At 42.9% G+C, this 14,072-nt stretch overlaps 1 protein-coding gene across 2 annotated transcripts in view; it reads right to left on the bottom strand.

Annotated features, from left to right (window-relative positions):
- TBL1X (transducin beta like 1 X-linked) overlaps positions 1-13,406 on the bottom strand; it is a 160,366-nt gene extending 146,960 nt beyond the window's left edge. Inside the window, exon 1 of one of the 2 annotated variants that reach the window (XM_066620350.1) lies at positions 13,397-13,406. The gene's annotated coding sequence lies outside the window, so the exon portion shown is untranslated. Of the gene's footprint in view, positions 1-11,644; positions 11,988-13,396 lie in introns of those variants that run through there. The other variant, XM_066620349.1, reaches the window with a different exon arrangement.
- Positions 13,407-14,072: the final 666 nt, after the last annotated feature.

The following is a 14,072-nucleotide window of genomic DNA, read 5'->3' on the forward strand; positions in this document are numbered from 1 at the left end:
TGGATACCTAAATCCATGGATATGAGGGGATGCCTATCCCCACCGTCCAGAGGAGTGGGGAGGTCTGCTCCCCCATTGACTCCAGAGGACCCTCTGAGCCCAAGAGAGGCCATGGTCATCCATCTACAGCCTCTGCAGGGCTTAGACTAAACCTTAGGGGGCAAAAGATGTCATTTCCTGTTTCTTCATAAAACCAGAAGTGGTTTTTAATGCCTTATAAGGTATTAGGAGGCTTCCCTGGGCCAGGACTTTCCCAGGTCTCCTAATGCCTTATAAGGCATTAAAAAGTCACTTCCAGTTTTACAAAAAACCAGAAATGACTTTTTGTGCCTTAAAGGCTCAATTCGAGCCCAGCAGAGGCCATGGATTGGCAATCGTGGCTTATGCTGGGCTCAGAGGACCCTCCAGAGATAAGGGGATGGACCTCCCCTTGCCTCTGCAGTGGGCGTGCACTGGAGGCATGCACAGGGGGGCTGCAGACCCAATCCACAGATAAATGAATTTGCGGATAAGGGATCTACAGATACAGGGACCCTCCTGTATAGCAAAAATGTTTTTCACCATAGGATCCCATGTTATATTTCTGATTGGATCCTAGCAATAGGTATGTTTAGAGGCCATAGTGCTCACAGATTTTGTCAAACAATAACACTTCAAAGAGGAAAGTTCAGAGCTGTACAAGACATAGCTCCAATATATATGCTAAACAGTGTGATGTACAGCAATACCTGGCATTTTCATCTGGTTAGAAACCAGAGAATGGATGAAAGTCAAAAACGGATGAATTTCAAAGTCTAGACTTATTTAGCTTGTGAATTTCCTTAGGTCACTGAAAAATGTCAATAACTATCTATATAACTCAAGTGAATGTGTGCAAAACCTAAATAAACAGACATAAAAGAAAAATAAACGTAAGAACATTAACAAATGTCCTGGAAGTTTGGATGAAATTAGACAACAGAGGAAAGCACATGGACAAAATTTGAAATGTGGTTATGCAGGTATTCCCTGTACCCAAAAGGGATCCATTCCAGGGGCCCCGGTGGATGGAAACTACAGATACTAGGGAACCCTATCTCTGTGGCCTCTGCATCCATTAACGTTGTTGACATACCTACTGCAGCGAAAATGTTCTTCTTTTTACTGGTCACTATAAGTATGCATGCTTATAGCATGTGCAGGCAGCCTGACTGCTTGAAGAGACTAGAGACTAATTGCTTCCTGTTAACGTTAGAGCTAATCCCTTCAAGCATTCAGGCTGCCTGCAGTTTGCCTGCAAGTGCTATAAGCTTGCATGCTTATAGCAACCTGTAAAATGAAGGAACACTTTGCTCCGGTAAGTATCTCAACAATGTTCATGGGAACGTAGGAGGGAGGGTGTGCAGGCCCCCCCCCATCCACTGATAACTAAATCCACAGATACCTGTTCTGTGGATATGGGGGGATGCCTGCAACTGAAAACAACTAAAAGAGCAAAGCAATGCAAAGTCAAGTGGTTGGAAGTCAAGATACTGCTGTATAGCTCCTGCTATGAGGGAAGCATACTTGAAACCTGGGACTTTGAAGGCTAAAGTGAATTCCCAGCATGGTTTCCTTATACCGCTTCGGAACTGTATATCATACTGCTTCATCCATGTAACTTAGGGCACAATCCTAACCCCTTTTGTTAACCCCTTCCCTTCCTTTGAGGAAGCCTCTGTGAGTGACACCCAACTGCAGGATGCAGCACATGTCCTATTGGTACTGCTATGCCAGTGCTGGAAAGTTCTGAAATAAGGAGTTAGGATTGCGCCCTTAGTGCTTTACGAGCTGAAATCTCATATAATGAATTTAGTGGTATTATTTTGTATACTTTGTAATAGCAAAAGCTAATAAAGAGATCATGTGTGTAATGAGGAATGACTGTATTCTAATAATTCTGTATGACAGTAATTCTAATGACTGTATTCTAATATATACTCCAATCCCAGTTAATATGACAAAAACCATGACAGCCCGAGTTCATCATGTGATCACTGCAAAATTTACAGGACAAATTTTTTTCCCCAGAAACAACAACAACACTGAACTCTTACTTCAAATTATTGGATGTATTTTTTACTATACAGATGAGCCCCTGTTATCTGCGGGGAATCCATTCAAGGGCTCCTTGTGTATACGGAAACCATGGATACAGGGGACCCCTGTCTCTGTGGCTCCCCGCACACTCAATTACATTGTTGAAAGGCTTACTAGGCAGCCTTCTGGCAAGCACTTATTGCTGAAAGGCTCTGACAGGCATTCGGAGGTGTGGGGAGGCTGCACATGACCTCCCCATGCCTCAGAAAAAGGTCAGACTACAAATTTCTCTATTCACGGTTTTCAGCACTCATGGGATTTCCAGGATCAGAACCCTAGCGGATACCAAGGATCGACCTGTATAAAGGCTAAATTCACTTTGCAGTGTGCAGGGCATGAACTGGGCTGCACCCTTATGAATTACCAGATTTTATTTAAGTCTTTCACATTGAATGTTAAAAGTGTTCCAAAACAAAGATCCTTGGAGCTGCCAGGTGAAGTGATAGGACTAGTGAAGCATTTATTCTAAGAATACTTGGAAGGAAAACCAACTGAAATCAGTGGGATTTAATTTTTAGTACACATAGGTTGCAAGGAATATTATTGTTACAATACTCTTTAAATCAGCTGTTTTCCTACTTTTGCATCTCACTCCACACTGACAAGGTGCTAAAATTGTCAAGACGTAACTTCAGCTTTTGGATAATTGACAAGGCACATTGTGCTGCTGGCAGGGGGCTCACATCCCCCCAGTGGCCCTACTAATAAATGACCCTCCCCCCAAATTGTGGCACAATGGTTGAAAATCACTGCACTAAATTGAGGATGCTGCTTAAACTATAGTATAGCATGCTCTTTTTTCAATATGGAATATATCTATGCATTTCAAGGAAAGCCTTGATCAGTAGGTGAGCTGTCAAACGTTTTCATTGGTTCTAAAATGAATACCACTGTTCCAAACGGCTTTTTTGTTACATTCAGTGTCTTATACAATTTGATGTGCTATAATTATTCAGCAAGTGCCGGTATTTAAGGCTCCCAATTCTGCCTTAAAAACAGACCATTAGGGAGCAACAAACACACACCCACGGCAACTGACCCTTTCATTCTTCCTCTGAGAAAGTTAACCTATGCCTTGAATTTGCAGAGCAGATTGTTATTACTACAGTGATCTTTAGTTCCACTGTTGTTGTTGTTCTAGTTCAACCAAGTTGGCCAAGTAGGCCATTTGATAGAGACCTATAAATTGCACCCATGAGACGAAGGTTCTTGCAGTAAAGAGGTCAGTTATTTCCTTCCATCTAAAAATAGTCAAGGGAGAGAAAGGCGCTTAATTTACCAGCTGAAAAATAGTTTACAAAATTACTTCCATCTTGCCTCATGATAAAAAATATGGAAAAAATGAGACTACTCACAAGAACTAGAGGGAGGTTTCTGCTCCTCCGCACTTCAAATACGGCTGGAACATAACCAGGACTTACATTAAAATAGTAATGAAAACTCAGAACAGCCAAAAAGTACAAGGGAAAATGCCAGAAAGCGTATCCCTTTCCCAGCGAGAGTGGTTTTTGGCAACAACAGAATTCCAATGTGGATTTTACCACCACTCCCACAGAGATAGTGAGGCAATATTTATTTTGTTTATTTAAAAAAATTATATCCCAACCTTCAGCCAGCTAACAGAGAGGAGCAATTACAAATATCTGAAACATATTAGAAGATGGCGGTGTTGAGATGACTGGGCAAAACATGCGGTCTCTTCCCTGTTGTATTATGTCATGAGGCAGCAGCTGCTGTACTAGGCCAAAGGAACAGAAGATACAAAGTACATTTAACTATATCTTTTATTGAGCCACTTAAGTTGGTGCCAGACTATGCAAGCTTTTGAAAATAACAGTTGCAGAATTTCAGGCATGTGGGTCGGCGTAACAATAGATATCCTTTAGCAACTGAGGCCTACAGACACTATTATGAAAGATATGGAAATCTAACACTTGAAATTCACACAGCATCCCAAGAAAGAAGAAGACCAACGCTGTCCTCTCTATATAGACTGGAATCCCCCAGAGGAATTACCTTGAAGTACCAGGGGTGAAAATACCTTGGGGATGAATAGAACAGCAGGAATAGGAGCAAGCAGAGCGGGCATAGTCCCAAAGAAGGTTAAGTACCATACCTCCTTCCCTTATTTCCCTAATGCTAATTGCTAAGTGCTACTATGCAGTAGAGAAGCAGCAGCTGGGTGTTTGCCTATATAAGTTGGCAGCAATATGCACTGCCAGCCTCCAAAAGCAGAGATGAGCATGGCTGTGTTGGAGTTCTAGTCATCAAAAAGGCAGGGCATCTCTGATTTGCCCCATGGATAATTTTCTCTACCCATCATACTATCGTTTAGGGGCCAATCCTATCCAACCTCCCAGCAGCGATGCAGCTGCATTGCAGCCTCAAGATAAGGGAACAAATGTTCTCTTACCTTGAGGAGGCCTCTGTGACTGCTCCCCCCCCCACTGTAGGATGCAGTGTAAGTCCTGTTGGCACAGCAGCATTGGCTGGATAGTATTTGGCCCTTTATCATTTTAGATAGGTTACTATCATTATATTATTATTGATCGTATATTATGAAAATGTTCTAATACTCATGGCAGCTAAAAAGTGAGTAAGGATAATAATAATAATAACAACAACAACAACCAAATACAGACCACTGGTGTTCCTGGAGGGGGGCAGAACACACAGTCTTTTCAGGCACAGGGATGTCTGTGTAAAGCGCCCCCTGCCCCTTGCCTTCAGAACCAGTTGTGGCTGTGAAAGCTGGAAGAATTTGGAAGCCCCAGGAGACACGCCACAGACTGGCAGCCAATGGCTGGCGGATTGGCAACTGGTCCGGGGACCACACTTGAGTAACACTGCACTAGCAGATACAACATCTTCAACTGAGGCAACTCAGCGCTTTCCTATCAGAGTTTTGTGGATGGAAATGCTCTATCCCAAATACAGTTTATCCAGGCACAAATGGTATTGTAGGGTCAACCAAAACCTTAAATTTTGCCAGTAGTTATAGTAGTTGCTGGCTTATAATTATAAACTAGCAAAACACATAAAATCAGTTTCCCCTTACCCATTTTTATCAGGAGGCTGGCTATGCTAGCTGAATTTCTGACAGCTGGCAAGGGCAGGCCCACTTAAAACAGATTTTTTTTTTTAAATCCTAGCTAGGTAATCATAAAACTTGCTTATAGTCATAAACGATGGTAACTACAGCCATACTGTTGCCCACTTCACTACACTAATAATCTGGTTCTTATACAGACTATGAAAAAATAAACAATTTACACACATTTAACATAACTCACTCTGGTTGTAGATCTGACTTTTTTTATCCGACTTTATTAAAAGTCAGCATATAATACATCGAATATACATAATTTAAAATAGATTTTAAAATATATATTAAACAGAAACGGACCTGCTCCTTGATGCACCCTTGTGCAAAGGTCCACAATGCCGCCGCCCCACACCATGTTGCTCCCGCCAGTTACCAAGCGAAACAGAGCTTCGCGCAATGTTGGGAACGACTCAGAAAGTCTTCTGAAGCTTCCCACACAGCCTTAAGAAGTACTTCTGGGAAATCGGAAGCAGTGGCATAGCTAAGGGGGTGCAGGGGGTAGCAGCTGCACAGGGCTTCAAGTTTTAGGAGGGCATCAAGCTGAGCCGGACAACTGACCACACCATCATATCATATATCAGGGGTGCCCAAACCCCGGCCCGGGGGCCACTTGCGGCCCTCAGGGAGCCCCCAGTCTCCAATGAGCCTCTGGCCCTCCGGAGATTTGTTGAAGCCTGCACTGGCCCAACGCAACTTCTCTCAGCTTGAGGGCGACTGTTTGACCTCTCATGTGAGCTGTGGAATGAGAGCTCCCTTCACTGCTTGCTCTTTCACATCTGTGACACAGCAGTGGCAGCAAAGGAAAGGCCAGCCTTGCTTTGTACAAGGCCTTTTATAGGCATTGAGCTATTGCAAGACCTTCATTCATTCATATAAGTTCATCTTTAATATATTCATTTATGTAAACTTATGTAAATTTATTCAAATTTTAAATGTAAATTAATTCTTTTTTTCCCCCGGCCCCCGACACAGTGTCAGAGAACTGATGTGGCCCTCCTGCCAAAAACTTTGGACACCCCTGTTATATATCATTGGAAAGGTAATTTTATGCTGAATGCAATGAAACAAACTGCACTGGAATACTCATATTCTATCAAATGTTATGGCCAGTTAACCATAAAATGAAAACATAACTGCCTTATGGAACAAAATGGATTTTCTTAACTCAAAACTGACCTATGAAACTGAGAGGAAATGACAGGTTATTATGTTATTGACATGTTGCAATGACATGTTATCTTGATACAGCATGAAACCAATAAGGTGGTTATGAGTCAGCTCTCATTTTCATGTATCATAATACAGTTACCCCTGCTAACTGGGTAAAAAGGCACTTTTTCAAGTGGTGCCCCTCTTATATTTAGCAAGGGGAGAATAACCCATCCCTCTTCACCCCAGCACAGTGTCTCTGACTGATAAGTAATTAAATTTGATTTTGTCCGGGGAGGGGGGGGCCTACAAATCTTCTTTGACCCCAGGTAGCAGATAGATGCCTTAGCTATGCCACTGACTGAGGGGAGGCAGCAGAGCAAGTGGGTGGCAAGCTGCTGGGTGGAGGAGGTGGGTTCCTCCCAATTTTCAGTTTTTTAAAAGCCCAGGCGTGGTGTCACTTCCTGTTGTGACATCACTTCCAGGGCAACATTTTGAGCTTGTCACCAGGCTACACTACCACTGATCGGAATGTTTAAGACCACACTGGAAGCCTCAGAAGGCTTCCTGCATGGTCTGCAATGCTGTGCGGCTGCAGTGCTCAGGGCCTTTGCCCCCCCTCCCCCCCCTCCAGGCCTGAGCTTCAACTATGCAGGCAACAATAATACCAACTGGCACCAATACCATACAAGCAGAATAAAACACCTAATAGCTGCAAGATCTTTTAAAAATGGATAAAAATAATAGGAGCAGCACTTAAATAAAACAATGATTAGAAAAGGGTAACCAGGGGATTGTCCCTCCTCAAAGGCTAAGCAAAGAAAGCCCTACCAGAAGACATATAAAGAAGAAGCTTTCCTCAGTTCATTCTATAGACATGGTGTCACAATAGTGAAGGCCTTGCACTTTGCCACATCCCTTTAACTTCAGATTAGTATTTATCAAGTATCTTATTTCTTTTATGGCAGCAGTTCCCAAACTTACCATGGTCATGGCACTCTTCTTTCATGGCAGCCTCTTCTTCCTGGCTTTCCCAGTCTCCACCACCTTGGACTGTATGAGATGCTGGTGCCTGGAAAAGTCTGGAAGAAGAGGCCACCGGGGGCATCCTGGAGCACCCCTGTCAGTTTGACACAGCACCCCAAGTTCACCCTGTGAATTCAATATAGCACTACAGCATGCAGTTTGGGAATCACTCCTCTATGGAATTATTATTTGGTTCAAAGTACACTCAGGAATGTTAACCCATAAGGTCCAAGTTCTTCAGAGTTTCCTCATAGAAGAAAACAGTGGCTGCAGAAGACTGTATTAATTTCCTAATATTAGATCTTACTCAAGCATGAAAACAGAGTAAGTCCAGTTATATATAGACATAGTGAAGGCTGACAGAGCTCCAGTGCTCCCCACACTATCTTTCAGGGACAGAAAAGATCTCACCTGTGCTCTTTTCCACACTATAGCACATGCCTAAGTACTTATTGTATCTAATTACAATAACTAGAATACCACAAAAATATTCACAGGCAATGCATTGTGTAAGATCCATCATCCCTGTTTACTGTAAGCGCACAACATATGAACACTACATTTCCCTAGCCATTATAAATTGAGGTTCAAAAGACAACTGCATTACAGAAATATCTGACCCTAGTGCACAGTCCCAACACAGCCCTTTTTACTTCTGGTATTAAACTGAACTGGTTTCCCGTGTCACATTTATCATTACACAGAGATGCACAGGAACACTAGCACCACTGTTGGTGTCTAGTAAGCATAATGGCCTGTAATGTCTAGCGCCTGTCTTTTTCTATCTATAGAAGGCATTTGGAACTTTTGTGCAGCTGCCAGTGTCTGCATGAGGACTGATATTTAAAACTTAAAAAAAAAGGATTTTTTAAAAATTTAATCCTCTGAAGACAGATAAATATATTTGGAGTTTAAAAGTGCAATTTCCTGACAAAAAGCTGATGTAGCTTAATGGTTAACACTACAGTGCAGTCCTATGAGTGCTTACTCAGAAGAAAGCCTTACTGAATTCAGTGGGCCTTGCTCCCAGATAAGTGTGCACAGGATGCAACATTAAAGACTATTGCAAGCAGGAATTCCCTGGTTCAAATCTCACCTCTTCCATGAACTCCTTAGGTGGCCTTAGGCAACTCTTTCAGCCCCAGCTAAGTGGTTGCTTGGATAACATCAGGATAATACCCATGCAGTACTTTGTGCACTCAAAAAGTTCTATACAAATGTTAATTTGCTATACAAATTACTATTGATTTCATGAAAATCATGGTTGGAAGGATGTAAACCAAGATGCATACTACTGTTCTATTTAAATCTCTGCAAATTTTTCAATACTGTACATAACCAAATAAGGGTGTACCCTGCACTTTTGTAGGATGGGCACTGATGAAAGTCAGCAACCTTTTTGTTTAAAGAGGCCAGCCATTGTTTAACATTGTTGAGCACCTGGAAGTGACCAGAGCTTGGCTTTTGCCTCCCACCCAGTTTGCCATGTGCCAGATGGGGAATGGCGAAGTCACCTACCTAGGCTTGTGGAATACCTGTATCTCTTACAGGGACTTAGGCGAGAGGCTCTCTCCTAAGCCAACTTCCATGTGGACACCTTCCAGGTGCTCAGCAAGGACAAAAGAAGAAAAGTCAAGGTATTGCCGTAGGGATTCAATCCAATACATTTCAATATCCAGTGAGGCCTTTTTTCAGCCTTCTGTTGCAAAAACAGTTATTCAACTGTTTCCAAATCTACCCCTTCTGATAATTTAATCAAGCATTCACACAAGCACAAAACAAGTTATCATGGACCTGTTTACATGATCAGTTCTCATGAGGTAAGAACACTATAACTCATTTTGACAACAGATTTGTTTACATTATTAAGGACTACGTTGAATGTAGCAGCAAGTTTAAATAAAATAGATGTGAGCCACTTTTTAAATTAAATTACTTATTTACTGAAAGATGGTACTATTTACTACAGTGACAAGAAAAATCAACCCAACTCCCAATTAGATGCAAGTTCTTAGCTCAGCCTCTTAACTATGCAGACAAATTCAAGGTGAAAACAAACTAAGGAATTGCCACTTCAGGATGTGAGACTATGTAAACAATATCATGGTAGTAGCATGGAGGGGTGGAGTCTGATTAAGCCATTCACACTAAGCACTAGCAATGACCAAAATAGTTAACCAGAGCTGCAAGGATTGAGGAGGCCACTGGGATTTGCCAAGCATGTAAACAAAGCTGCAATGCACTTGCTGTTTCAGGGGGAAAAACACACCAATTGAGCAACCTCTGATATTCCTGGATTGCATCAGCAAACCCTTGTCTTGGGACTCATGATGTCCAATATCACAAAAAGATGGTTTGTAACTCCATTTTGAGATATGTGGCAGCCCATTAACTGCAAAACTCTCTGTTCGGGAGTAGGCCAAAGGAGAGATGTTAATTCAGCATGTGCAGCCATGTGGCAAGGAAGGTTTAATACATTAACCTTGTCTTTTCTGTATGAAAAGGCTTAGTTTAAGGTTAACCAATAAATGGGTCAAGGCAGGAAGGTGTGGAATTAAATCTGGCACAGAAACTGCTCTGCAGGCATTGCCTACTTCTTAGTTTTTCTGCAGGACAACACCACAACTAGTGTTAGGAAAATTATCAATTTAAAACCACAAGAGAGAAATCCTATTTCACATGCAGTATTTATTCCCATAAAACATCAGGCACCAAAACCACCTCTAATGTTGTTATTATTACTGCACTGTAGGTTGAAAATAGGAAATCTTTTATTTAATTTGATTTTTAGGTAAAATCAGATACATTTGTGACCCCCAAGAAGCAACCAATATTGTACAGATAGTTTCCAAAAGGCTTCCACAGGTTCCTCACACTCCTTATATAAGGTGTGTGAGCTACCTGAGGCAGCTCTGAAAGTTTCAGAAGGTGGGGGAGGGACATTTTGGTCACTTATGCCTCTTGGACAAACCAGTACGTCATTAAGTAGGCCAAGGGGTCATTAGCTGAATACTAGGCTGTGACAATAATTTGTCCTTGCACCCAGTTAAAATCAAGATAGTAGGCCAAGGACTAGATTTTTTTTAATGAGGAGTGGGGGAGGGGAATGAGCAGCAAACAAGGGTGCAAGGTAGCTGCCCAGTTGGAAAGCTGTGGCCTAGCAGGGCCCTCAACAAGGGAGCACTCCATATTTTCACATTTGCATGCAACAGGTTGCAATGTTGCCCTGCGCTTACAAGGGTGCAGCCCAAATATATAATTTTTTTCCCCCTTAACACCAAAGCAACCAAGTTGATTTCCTACAGAGCACAGAAGGGGGTGGGGGGAAGATGATGATAAGAGATGGGATCCCTTGTTGGAGCAAAACTTTAAAAAAATTCAGCAGGCTACCAGAGTCCTGCTGCTGCAATACTCTCCACAATTTCCTGGGAGTGAGCCCCACTGGCTTTAATGGATCTGAGGAGACAAGCATAGGGCTGGGCTCCCAAGCCCTGTAGAGATTGCAGAGATGAATGGGATTCCCCTCCCCCAGTGCTGAGGGTTATGCAAACTCTGCACACCATTTTACAGGGTGGATGCCTGGCATCCCCTCCCCCCACCGTGCACCGCGCCACATTTTTAACTTAAAATGCACACTCTCCACATCCAAGTTCGTTCATCATATCAACAGCACCCTTCCTCATGACGCCTCTCCCCTCCTCCACCAGCAGGGCAGCGATCAGAGAGCAAGCAAGCAAGCAAGCAAGGCGGTTCTCCTCCCCTCCCCCAACTCCCAGCCAGCACTTCCAGACCCTCTTTTTGCTACTTAAAAACAAAATCCTGGTTCCCTAAGTGAGATCTGCCACCTCATGCATCACTGTTTCCTTTTTTGGAAAGAAAATATCTCCTAAAGCAAGACTTTGCAGCCGATCACAGTTTTTTTTTTTTTTTTGGGGGGGGGGGTTCAACAGCCAAACAAAAATAAACCCAAGTCACACTTGGAAGAAGAAGATAAGGGGAGGGGGAGGAAGGGGATCTGGAGGGCGATCCAGCTCCAAAGCCACTCCAGTATATACAAATATATACACTGCAATAGCCACACACACAACACAGGAAGGGAAACACGAGGAAGTGGGGAGTCCCACACTAGGGGAAAAATAGATATATATGGCAAACCAACACACTGCCCAACTGCACTGGTCAATTTCATCCACAGGCACCAAACAAGCGTCCCAGAAGCTGAAGAAAGAGTCTTTCCAAACTCACCTCCCTCAGTGTGTGTGTGTGTGTGTTAAAGGCACCGCTTGCACTTCTGGAAGCAACAGAGGACAGGCTCAACTTCTGCAAAGAACACACACACACATCAGGGAGACTTCCTTCCACTTGCAGTCAGTCCATGGTGGAACTCTTCTTTCCCGAGGTCCCACAAGCGTGAAGGCAGATTGTAAATCTCCAGCAGCCCTCACACACTCTTCCTCTTCCCTCCTCCTCCTCCACAAACACAAGAGGTGGAGGGGATCAAAAGGAAGTCCCAGAGAGTGGGAAGAGGGAAATGGAAAGTTTTTGGGTGCGGAATGGCGGTCAGGAGGTGCTGCTGCTGCTGCTCACTACTTCATTAGCAGTTGGTGTGTTTGGTGTGTGTGAGAGAGAGAGAGACAGAGTGAGTCTTCCTCCAGAGACAGCAGCAGCCCAGAGAGAGGGAGAGGGAGAAGCAAACACATATAGATAGATCCATAGAGACAGCCAGTGATCTCTTAGGGGAGAAAAACACACACACAATCTGCCACATTGATTTTAAATAAGAAACCAAATTATTTAGATATAGATGCCCAGGCACCACATTCCCTCCTTGCCTTTATTAATTTTTTTCCAGCTTGGCATGTGCTAAACCAGGAAAAAAAATAATAAAACCTCCCTGAAACATCAAATTGATCCCCCTCTCCCCAATTACTGTGTCCTGAAATAACTCCTTAAGTCACTTTTAGGGATTATTGAAATGTTGTTTTGTTCCCCTACAACAAAACAAGACATATCCACCCCTCCCCCCCTCTTTCGGCATTCAAGTGAAATGTTAACCCTGTGGAGTCAGCAAAAATGGATCAAAGGTAGAAAAAAAATCAACACTGAACCCATCACATAGTGTCTGTGGCTTAGATAGATAGATAGATAGATAGATAGATAGATAGATAGATAGATAATATTTTCACAATACCGTGTTCATTAGGAAAAGGAGTGGAATAGGAGGGTGGTCATAATTATAATATTAAATGAAAGTGGAATAGATGACAACTGGAAATAAATGTAGCCTACTTTTCTACAAAATATATATTCACATGCAGGTACAAAGCAGAGAGGTTGCACAAGGCTCCCGTCTCAGGGGACACAAATTCATCCCATCTATTTTTGTTTATTTCCAGCTTCTGAAGTTATTTCCTCTTGGCTGAGCCAGTAAACTAAGAGCCCAAGCCTATGCATGTCTACTCAGATGTAAGTCCCATTATAGTCAGTGGGACTTACTTCCAGGAAAATGTGGCTAGGGTTGCAGCCTAAAGCAATCTGTGTCATCTGAAACACAAGCCAACAATGAGCAATCCAAAGACACAAGGAGTGCTTTTGTAAATTAAGTATTATCTAATTGGGAGTTCACCTAGTAAAAGCAGGACACAACCCATAATATTTATATACCCTACATCTGTCCTGGGTGATTTAAAACCAATGCTTCTATGCAATAATTAGAGCACATTAAAATATGGACTTACACCATCTCCATAATTGTGATTCAGCAGAATGGGTTTTATTACATATGAGTTGCCATTCAACCCTAAAAGCAGATGTGGCTGTTCTTTTGTCTTGGATGAGCCCTCCTCTCCCTTATTTTTCTCTAGACTTGTACAGCTTCCTACTGAGCTCTAACATTCAATGGAGAGGGGGAAAAGGGAGCAGTACAAAAAGCAAGCAAGTCAATGATGCAACATTGCCCTGGTTACATGTGCCTCCTCCCATCCCCCAACCTCTTACTGGTGAGAGTGCTGTGTTTTTTTCCGCCTGCAGGGTCACATTGTGGCTGATTGATTCTCCTTTCGCCTTGCTCAGTCATTCAGATTTGGAAAGTAAATAACAAGTTGACATCATTACAGCTCTCTGCATTACTGTGACACATTCCTCAGCTACCGCACGCTCTCTATTAGCTGCGCAGAGGAAAAAACTCACAGGCTGGGAATTCTGCTTGTTTTGGTGGATCACCGTGAGAAAGAATAGATTTTGAAGTGGTGCTCAGATGGAAAGTTAAATGAATACATGGCTGTTGTGTGGGCGCTGATATGCATTCAGGAGTCTTATTCATCAGCTCTATACACATTTACATGGACGAAGGCACCATTGCTTTCAGAGGAATTTGCTTTCAAAAGATTGTACATAGCTGAGACGTACTGTGACTCACAGCATAGGACACTATTAACTATACTGGACATCCACATTACCATGGATTTTTGGTCTGATCCAAATGTGCTAGTGCTACACAGCTCAATCCTATGCTTCCCAGCGCCCAGGGCTGCAGCAATACCAAAATGGCTACTGCTGCATTCAGCTGGGCTGCGAAGCAGCACTGGGGCTACTTGGGGTAAGGGAGCTTATGTTCCCTTATCCCATGTAATCCCCAGGCAGCCCTGATGGGTCTCTTTGGATCTGTGCCCCC

This window comes from Tiliqua scincoides, chromosome 3, assembly GCF_035046505.1.
Source record: "Tiliqua scincoides isolate rTilSci1 chromosome 3, rTilSci1.hap2, whole genome shotgun sequence".
Classification (NCBI taxonomy): domain Eukaryota; kingdom Metazoa; phylum Chordata; class Lepidosauria; order Squamata; family Scincidae; genus Tiliqua; species Tiliqua scincoides.